This window comes from Suricata suricatta, chromosome 8, assembly GCF_006229205.1.
Source record: "Suricata suricatta isolate VVHF042 chromosome 8, meerkat_22Aug2017_6uvM2_HiC, whole genome shotgun sequence".
NCBI classification, from domain to species: Eukaryota; Metazoa; Chordata; class Mammalia; order Carnivora; family Herpestidae; genus Suricata; species Suricata suricatta.
The window spans coordinates 38,856,437-38,865,853 of NC_043707.1; the positions used below are offsets into that span (position 1 = coordinate 38,856,437).

The 9,417-nt window shown below is 42.3% G+C and overlaps 1 long non-coding RNA gene across 1 annotated transcript; it reads right to left on the reverse strand.

Moving 5' to 3' along the window:
- Window positions 1–6,324: 6,324 nt before the first annotated feature.
- Window positions 6,325–8,899, reverse strand: LOC115299585. The gene is made up of 3 exons (XR_003912250.1): window positions 8,576–8,899; window positions 8,264–8,377; window positions 6,325–6,505 (listed from the first exon to the last, which is right to left on the reverse strand). It is a non-coding gene; the product is annotated as an uncharacterized LOC115299585 (long non-coding RNA).
- Between the last annotated feature and the right edge of the window lie 518 nt (window positions 8,900–9,417).

Here is a 9,417-nt window from a genome sequence, read left to right on the forward strand (position 1 = left end):
GATACTTATTGAAAGCATCAATTTCTTTCTTTTGCGTTGCCTTATTTCTTTGATTTTTGTACTCAGGATAGTGACTTTCTTCTCTTCTATGCTTACATTTATAACTGTAAATTATTCTGTAATCAAAATTTTAGCTATATTTCACAAACTATTTTTGTCTTATTTTGATTATTGTGTAATTTAAAATACCTAATTTACATCGTGCTTTCTTTTTGACTCATGAGTTATTTAAAAGTAATTGCTTTATTTCAAAACACTTGAGGATTTTCCACTTATCTTTCTTTTTGTTATTGATTACTATCTTAAATCCACTGTGGATATATATATATCCTGAAAGGTTTCAATGTCTTGTAATGTTTATGATTCAAAATTTGGTCAATTTTGGTAAATGTTCCAAATATACTTGAAACAAAGTGTGACTTCCATCATTGTTGGATGTTGTATCCATATATGCCAAAAATATCAAATTTGCTTATCAGGCTTTTCCTATGTTCTGTATCCTCACTGAATAATTTGATGAAACACCAATAATTAATTTTAAGAAGCAATTCAATTCTAGTTAATGTTATGCTTATACAATGATCATTATGTACTGAAAATTAGAGAAGATCCCACAAAATTCTTAGAATCTTATTGAGGGAGAGTCCCAACCAAAGGACTAATCTAAGATTTTCTGCTAACCTTGACTAGGGGACTAAGCCACATTTAATTCCATTTAGAAAAAAAAAAGATATGACATTACCCACTCTCAAATATTTTAGAATAAATACACATAAATTTCATATATTTTCTTTTGGGGTACCTGGATGGCTCAGTCTGTTAAGTGTCTGACTTTGACTCAGGTCTTGATCTCATGGTTTATGAATTTGAGCCCCACATCAAGATCTGCATGGACAGTGCAGAGCCTACTTGGAATTCTCTCTCTCTCCCTCTCTCTCTCTCTCTGCCCCTCTGCCCCCCCTCAAAATAAATGAATAAATTTTAAAAAATAAAATAAAAATAAATGTTAATACATTTTCTTTCATCTTCAATTGGTTTTGAGTGAATGAATTTGTAAGTTAGGTAAGTTTACAAATGACAGTTTTGCCATGTAACTTATATTGACTCCAAACTTCAATTATTTCTGTAGTACTTAATATTTTTTATGTATTATGGACTATTTTCATAACTTCTCTCCAGTTGGAAAGTGTTTCTGTAACAAATGACTCTTTTCCGTAATTGTATTTCTGTTCCTCAAATTAATTTGCACTGGGGAGGAAAGTAGCATTGCTTTGCTGAACATCTCTGGGATTAAATAACCCTGACAGAGAGTAAAGCCAATCTAAGATATGTAAGCTCAGGTCCATCTGCTCATACTGACTTTTTCCTATGAGCTCAGGTAAGACGAAGACTTAGTTTGGGCGGACTCTCCACTGATCTCTCAGAGCTCTGAACAATCACCCATGCACATCAAGCAGTACTCCTTCAGAGGCTATGATCCAAATGCACATTTTGGAATCCATCTCACTGCCTTGTTTATTTTATCACGAATATTCCACACTACCAGTTTGATCCCCATTTTACTGATAAGGAAACTGAGACACAATGAAGTTAGATAATCTGCTGAGAGTCAATTGCAGAATCTCATAGAGACTGCCTATGTTTGCCCCAGAGCCCACTCAGCTCCTGGCCACATTTTTCATCTCTACTACTCTCCCCCAACCCCACCCCCTCATGCTATTATTTGCAACTCTCTCAACCACTACCAAACATCAGCTGCAGATCCCTGAGGTTCTCATAAGTGTGATCCCATCTCATAGACACCTTCACATGGTTTAAAGAACATTCAGTGACTGGTCAGAAAAATTCCAACTTTTTCTCTACTAACAGTTATTTTCTCATCAAATATAATTGAATATAATCCTTAAGATATATTTTCAAGAGAGCTGAACAAAGGACTGGGATAGTATTATAATTATGTGATGGGATCCTAAAGAAGTGGTGGCTGGATATTTCCAAGAAACTGCCCCTTTTCTGAGGGGTTCTGGTACTATATTGCCTCGTTGTTCCTTTCCCAAAGTCCTAAATTAGACCCCAGTCCTTTAACACACTGACTGCTGCGGGGCCCCCATGAATATCCCTATGAGTACTGCAGATGCTGTTTCTTGGCCCCATGCCTGTAGCTAGGACAGGATTCCCCTTGTTAGATCCCTGGTTCTATTCTGGGCACAGGGTAGGGAGGAAGCTCCTCTAAGGTCAAGGGAACATCTTCAGTCCTGAGTGAAGACTCAAGTGCCATGTGGACATAATGTAAATACAGGAAATGGAAGCAGAGCAGAGCAAATGAGAAGAGTAGGAGTACTTAGCTGTCAGAAGCCCAGACATGGGACCAAAGCATAAGGAACTCCATAGGAACTTCATAGGAGCTCCAGCCCCTAGCCAAAACCCTTGACTTCTCTGAATCTACCTTTCTGGTCTCCAACTTCTCATTGAATGTGTTCTCAGACATGATCCCTCTCTCTCAGATTTTTTTTTAGTTTAATTTAGCAAAGTTAATTAAACACATTCATATGATCAACTCTCAGTCCATCATTGCTTAGGAATTCAAAGGTGATAACACATGTTCCTTGTCCGTGAGTGGTTCCTAGTCCTGTGGATTTTTGAAAACAATCTTCTAAGACACAACCTGTGCATGGGTTTGAGGATTGAACAGCTCTAAGTCACTTTCCAGTGAGGTTGTTGGGACACTGGATAACCCAGAAATAGCCTTGGTGACATCATCCATGGTGTCCTCATTCTGTGTTACAGAAGCATTTGTAGCAGAACAGCAGAGAGGCTAGTGTGGGAGGGGTGTATGTGTGGAGGATGTGTATGGGTATGTGTGCTCAGAAAGGGAAATTAAAAGTCTCTAGTACATCATGTCCAGGGATACTCAACAGTTGTACCATAAGCTGGGAACTACTCAGAACATTGTGCTAGTAATACAGTGGACACATCCTCCATGGATTTTGACATCAGTGGTTTATAATTTTAGACATTTTTGTTCCCACCCACCACTTCCAGCTAACTGAAGATCTTGTGACAATAGAGATATTATGGATACTATCTACTGGCCGTGTTATACAAGGGATCAAATATGTTCTTGGTGAGTAGAGCAATGGAACGAAAGAAAGAAAGTAGGAAGGAAAGAAAGACAAAGAAGAAAAAAAATAACAGAAGAAAGGACGCCTGGGTGGTTCAGTCAGTTAAGCATCTGACTTTGGCTCAGGTCATGATCTCACAGTTTGTGGATTTGAGCCCCGAGTTGGGCTCTGTCCTGACAGCTGACAGTCTGGAGACTGCTTCAAATTATATGTCTCCCTCTCTCTCTGCCCTTCACCCACAAGTGCTCTGTCTCTTTCTCTCTCTCAAAAATAAATATTAAAAAAATTTTTTTAAAAGATGACAAGAGGTGAGAGAAGAAGGGAAGAGGAGAAAGAAAATAATCAGAGTGCATTTCAGAAGTTACCCTCTAGGTGGCTCTTGTCTAGAAAGATTCCAGGCTCATCTCTCCAAACATCCTGGACATGCACGTGCCTTGGAATCCTACTGTGATCCCAAGCTCAGAATTCTGTAAAAAGAGCTCTCCACCTTCCTTACTCATCTCACTCACGAGAACTGTATTCCCATAAGACTGGGCACTGATGGTGTCATTTCTGATTAACTCACATTCTTCACCTTTCACAAGCAGTGAGTCACTATTTTATATATACCTTCTACAAAGTGTCTCTTAATCCACTCTGCTCTCTCAGGCCCACAATTTCTAACCCAATGATTGGTTCCATGGGGATCCCTAGGCTCCAGTGGGGATCCAACCTCAGTAAAGGATGTGCCCTGAAGAGTCTTCCTCTCATCCATAGACATTGGAAAAGCCACCTAGGACCTCCCATGGAACCACCTTGGGAGGGATGGGAGAGGAGGTAGGAGAAATCCAGGAATGGTTCTCCCCGCTCCCTGCTTGTGTAAGAACCTCCATTTGCACCTCTGAGAGCCACACCATACCTCAGCACTCTGATTTCCCAGGCAGGGTGCCCTTACCACAAGATCTTCCTCTGGTTTGACTTCACAGGAAGGTCTTATCTGGAACCAGGGAAGCCTCCATGTGGCAGGACTCACAAGCCTAAGAAGAAGATGCAGTAATGAAGGTGCAAGGTCAGGTAGAAAAGGAAGTCCAAGGTAGAAAAGGCATCAGCTTTGGAATTAAAGCCTTTAAGCACCCCAGCCACTCTTCCACATCCAATGGCTGAGTTTTTGCAAGTAGCTGAAAGTGTAGCTGAGGCGGCATAGATTTATGGAGATTTATTTCCATATATATACACACATACACACCTAACAATATTTGCTTAGAGAAGGGATCTTCTTAAAGAAGGTACTCTGGGTAGAGTTTTCTTTCTTATTTTTGTTTATTTTTATCCATATATTAACCATGTAATGTGGTTAAACTTCATAAGAAAAAAAGCTTATTATTTGATGCATCTGAATTAGTCCTGCTGAGATATGCAGCCAGTGGAACTGTCAGCTGTACTGAACATCTCCAAGTGCTCCACATCTAAGCAGCTCCCAAATACCCTTCAAACACCTAGTCTGTAGCATCTTCCTGCTGTACCAGCTCAGGGAATGGCATCTGCTTGCGTGGTCCTAGGCCCCACAATCCTACCATAGCCACCAGAACTCCTACTTCCATGGCAGTGCAGTGGTCATAGCTGAGGACTCTGGCTGTTGCCACAGGTCCAGGGACTATTGATAATCTGGAGCCCAATGACTTAGAGGAACAGCATTAGATGAACATAAAGTCCAAGAGGCAAGTAACTTCCCTTGCCTGAAGCCCCTTCACCACCCATTCTTCTCAACCTTTTGGGGCTGAGCAGACTGCACTGCACGTGGGGAAGGCTTCATTTATCCCCAAAGACTCACCTGCTCTGATCTTCCAGAATGTATCATTTTCTCCATACCTTAGAACTGCTCAATCCCTGCTTCTCAGACCCCATTCAGAGGCTGTATATGAATATATGAAATTACAAAACTTATTTTTCTTAGGTTCTCACATTCCCACCTACCGTATTCAGGGGGACTTTATATACCTTCACCTCTGCAAAATGGCACTGCCACGTACTAAGGATGGAAGCCAGTTCAAGACCAGAAAAACTTGAAAATCTGACTCTCCTTCAGTCATTGGTGGCCTCTAGGATTGAGAAGGTAGGGGAAGGGGAGCATTTAGCAACCTAAAAGTTTCATTGGTAGATATATGTGCAGCATTTCCCAACCTTCTTGATAAAAACACATGTGTGCATGTGTTCATGTGCACACACACACATGCGCGCACACACACACACATTGATTTCGCAGCACTAATTTTTGGGAGACATGGTCCTGGTTAAGCAATGTATCCTTCATCTTTTAATGTGGAAAAGGGCCCCAGAGAAGCTTGATACAAAAACAAAAGGTCTGAGCTCAGTGCTACACAAACATAAAACATCTTTACTTTCCCTCAAAAAGTGAAATGTGAAATGAGGTGAGATACAGCGTGATCAAGGGAGGCCCAGAGTCTGCTCATGGAGTTCCTGTAAGAATTGGACTCCCTAACTCAATGACAGGGTGAGAGGGACAGGGAATCCGAAGTGGGCAAAGAAGAATAAGACAAACTGGATGGTGGAGAAGATCATTAGCCCACCGATCAAATGAAGACCAAGAAAGGAGAGGTTGTGAAGTATAAAAAGTGAAGAATTTGAAATGGGACACAGGGGGAAAGCCTGCCAACTGAGGGGTTCTAAGGGCATGGACCCAGCAAATGCAGGATGGAGAGGGTAGGTCCATGGGGAAGAGCACCACAAAGAAGAGGAGAAAGTGGGGGCAGCAAAGATCCCCATGACTGCAGGGTCCTGTTCATATCAGGGACAAACCACATGAGGCCTTTCCCTGATGATTTCTGATGTTTTACCTGACTCAGTTTCCAGAGACTCCCTGTGAATGAAGGAAAACCCACTTCCTCCCCACCTCTTGTCCTGCAGTCCCCATCACATGCAGCACAGGACTGTTCTCTGGACAGCAAAGGAAGAAGGGAAAACCCCAGGTTGTCTGGGAAGGGGGGTGGGTAGTGGAGGGGTACAAACATAACCCACAGTCAGATAGTGCCCAAGTGGAGAATTTTTATAATTCCACAAGGCCAGAGACAGTGGCATAATTTGGAATAACACAGACCTCTGGAAAACAAAAGGAATGAGCTGCATGGGCCAGTTCAGACCTTCCAGCATGCCATCTTGAAAGCTTAACTCTAGATGTGGCAGAGAGGAAAAGAGGAAAAAAAGCTCCAGAATGGGATAGACATTTGCTTCATTGTTTCCCCCAACTCTGATGCTCTGTGCTCTTCGTGACCCAGGAAAATAGCCCCACTCCCTGGGCCATGGCAGCAGCTATGGCTCCAGAATGCTCTGATAGTGCTGTCAGTGACATTTGTGGGTCCCATGGTGGTTCAGGTAGCAACTTCCCCCTGTATTGGAACCGCAACAGAAAGAGAGGTAGAGTCAAACTTCTACAAGATATTTGAGGCTTAAGCAGTTGGCACAAGCTGACACTGCTATTGGTTTATCCTGACGGGGCATCTCAGCCCAGAATACAGAAGGAGAGAAGGAATAGAGTAATCCATTGCCTCACATGATACATAAGTATAATGTAAACTAACTATAAACCCTGCCCTGGTGCCCCTCTGCCACTATTGCAGATCCTGACCCTATGAACCTCAGTCCACAGTTTAGGTCATCTACAGGCAGCAAGGAAATAGAAAGAGTCTCAGGCAGAAATGGCCTGGCTCAAGGCGATTCCTGTTCAACCCCCAAATTTTGTTTCTTACTCCGTTGATTTAGTCAGGAAAAAGGGTGCTGGGACACGGAGAGCGGGGACAGTGATGGTTACAATCTGAGCAGCAGATCTTCAAACTCTACAGCCCAGGCCTTCAACACTTCCTTATCAGGTGGCCAGATGTTCCTACATGGTCCAAATGTCTGGCCTTAACCCTCAGGACTTTTGAAGGCTAGGTGTTTATTGATTCATTTATTCAAACGTATAAGACATAGTTCCTATTCTTGAGAACCTTACGGTGTAGCAGGCATAGTGCAGAGTGACAAGTAATAAAGATATTATGAGCTAGAATGATACCTGCCATAATATAAGTGTAATGCGCAATGTAGTGTACATGTGTGGGAAGTCCAGAGGAGTTATGTCATAGCCTTTGGTCTCAATTCCCTGTTGCTCTGACAAGAGTGAAGTGTCCAGATGTTGTAACTGATCTCACTTGTGGGTGGTAAGTGAGGTCTTTGGTCTTCAAAATGGCTTTTGAGTAGAAGGCAGAAGGTGAGATGTCCTGTGGTGGTCCAGTTAAGGTGGTTTAAATGAACACAGGGGACCCAAGAGCTAGGAGTGCCTGGGAAGGAAGTTTCTTGAAAGAAGAAAGAAATAAAGCTGACATCTGAGGGAAGTTGGATCTGAAAGGGAAGCAAACTAAGATAATGGGAAGTAGGATGACTGGCTAAGAACATAGACATTGGAGTCAGACATCCCATCCCCCTTCTTCTTTTTTAAATAGGAAGATAAAGCTAGAAATGCTTAAGGGGGAAAAAAAGATAAAACTGCTAAAGGCAAAATGCACCAGAGATGTTAGAATTAAAAGCAGAGCCACCTGGGTGGCTCAGTCGGTTAAGCACCCAGCTTCTGTTCAGGTCTTGATCTCACTGTTTGTGGATTCGAGCCCTGCATCAGGCTCTGTGCTGACAACTAGCTCAGAACCTGGAGCCTGCTTCCGGTTCTGTGTGTCCCTCTCTCTCTGACCCTCCCCTGCTCGCGCTGGCTCTGTCTCTCAAACAAACAAACAAATAAGTAAATAATTTAAATTTAAAAAAAAGCAGAGCCAGAGATTAGCAGTCTACACTTGCCGAAGTGACAAGACTCGCAATCCTAAGTATGTTGTTTGACTGTGCTGTTGATTAACGAGTCATAGGAGTGGGTCAGAGATAGGGATGCTCATGTCCTGTTGGCCAGAAAGCTTTGGGGGAAAGGAAGATGAGATTTGAATAACAATTGATGAAAATAGTAATGATGTGATCGGTAACACAGGTGACTAATTTCATTTTACTAGTGTTTCTGGTATTAGTTTTGTAATATTTTTTTACTGTGTTGTATTTTAGTTTCCTAGGATGAAATAATAATTTAATGTGATGTAGGTAAAAACTTTTGATATCTGACAAGACATTACCATTGTAATAACGACTCTGGACATTCTAGGTACATCAGAGCTACAGGACCAGTCATCCTCTTCAAAGCTTGAATATGTTATAACCATAGCCCAAAGCTGAGTCTTTTAAAAGTACTGTGGAAACACAAAAAAAATTACACTGGGGCTTCAATTGTAAGTAATGTGAACAGGAGAGAGGATGAGGATACAATATCCCCATATAATGATTTTTTTTAACTTTTCCCAAAATTCTTTGACATGTATCTCATTGATAGATGGGGACCATAATCTCCCCTTTTGAATCTAGGCAGGCTTGTGATTGCTTCAACTCACCAAATATGGAAGAAATGATGGCATGTGACTTCTGTGTGGCAAAAGGTTATGCAGATCTCATTTTGGTGCTCTTGGGAGGCTCTTCCTGGGGGACACCAGGTATCCTGTAAGAAGTCTCAGGACAGCCCTATGGTGTCAGAAAGGTCAGGAAAAGGTACCGGCTGTAGAGCCCCCGGCTGACAGCAAGCATCAGTAGCCAGCCATCTGAGTGAGTCTTCTTGGGTGTCCAGCCGGGTCAAACCTTCAGATGACCACAGTTCCAGTCGACATCTAACTATAAATCTTTGAAAGACTCACATAAGAATTGCCCACCTGACCCCTCCCTGAATTCTTGACCCACAAAACTGTTAGAAAACTTAAGTAGTTGTCTCACACCACTAAATTTTGAGGCGGCTTGTGATGCAACAATAGTAGGCAGGGACCCCACTAACCTTTTTCTGTTAATAACTTGTCTTTCTCCCTCTGCATTGTTGGCTTTGCTGAGGGGTCACTTGTAACTACGTGCCCTTGTTAACTCCCACACAATTCAACATCTTCATGCCTCAGATTTTGCCAAGGCTGGGTTTATCCCACCTGTGCTGGTGCCCAGCACACACCAGGAGATGAGAATCCAGCTTCTCCATTTGGGTAACTGTAACAAAATTCCAGTGATTGGGTGGCTTATGAATAACAGAAATTTGTTTCTCATAGTTCTAGAGGCTGTGAAGTCCAAGGTCAAGGCACCAGCAGACTCAGTGTCTGGTGAGCACTCACTTTCTACATGGCCATTTTTTGCTGCAACCTCACATGGATGAAGACATGGGGTCTCTTTTATAAGGGCAGTAATCCCATGGGACTTAATT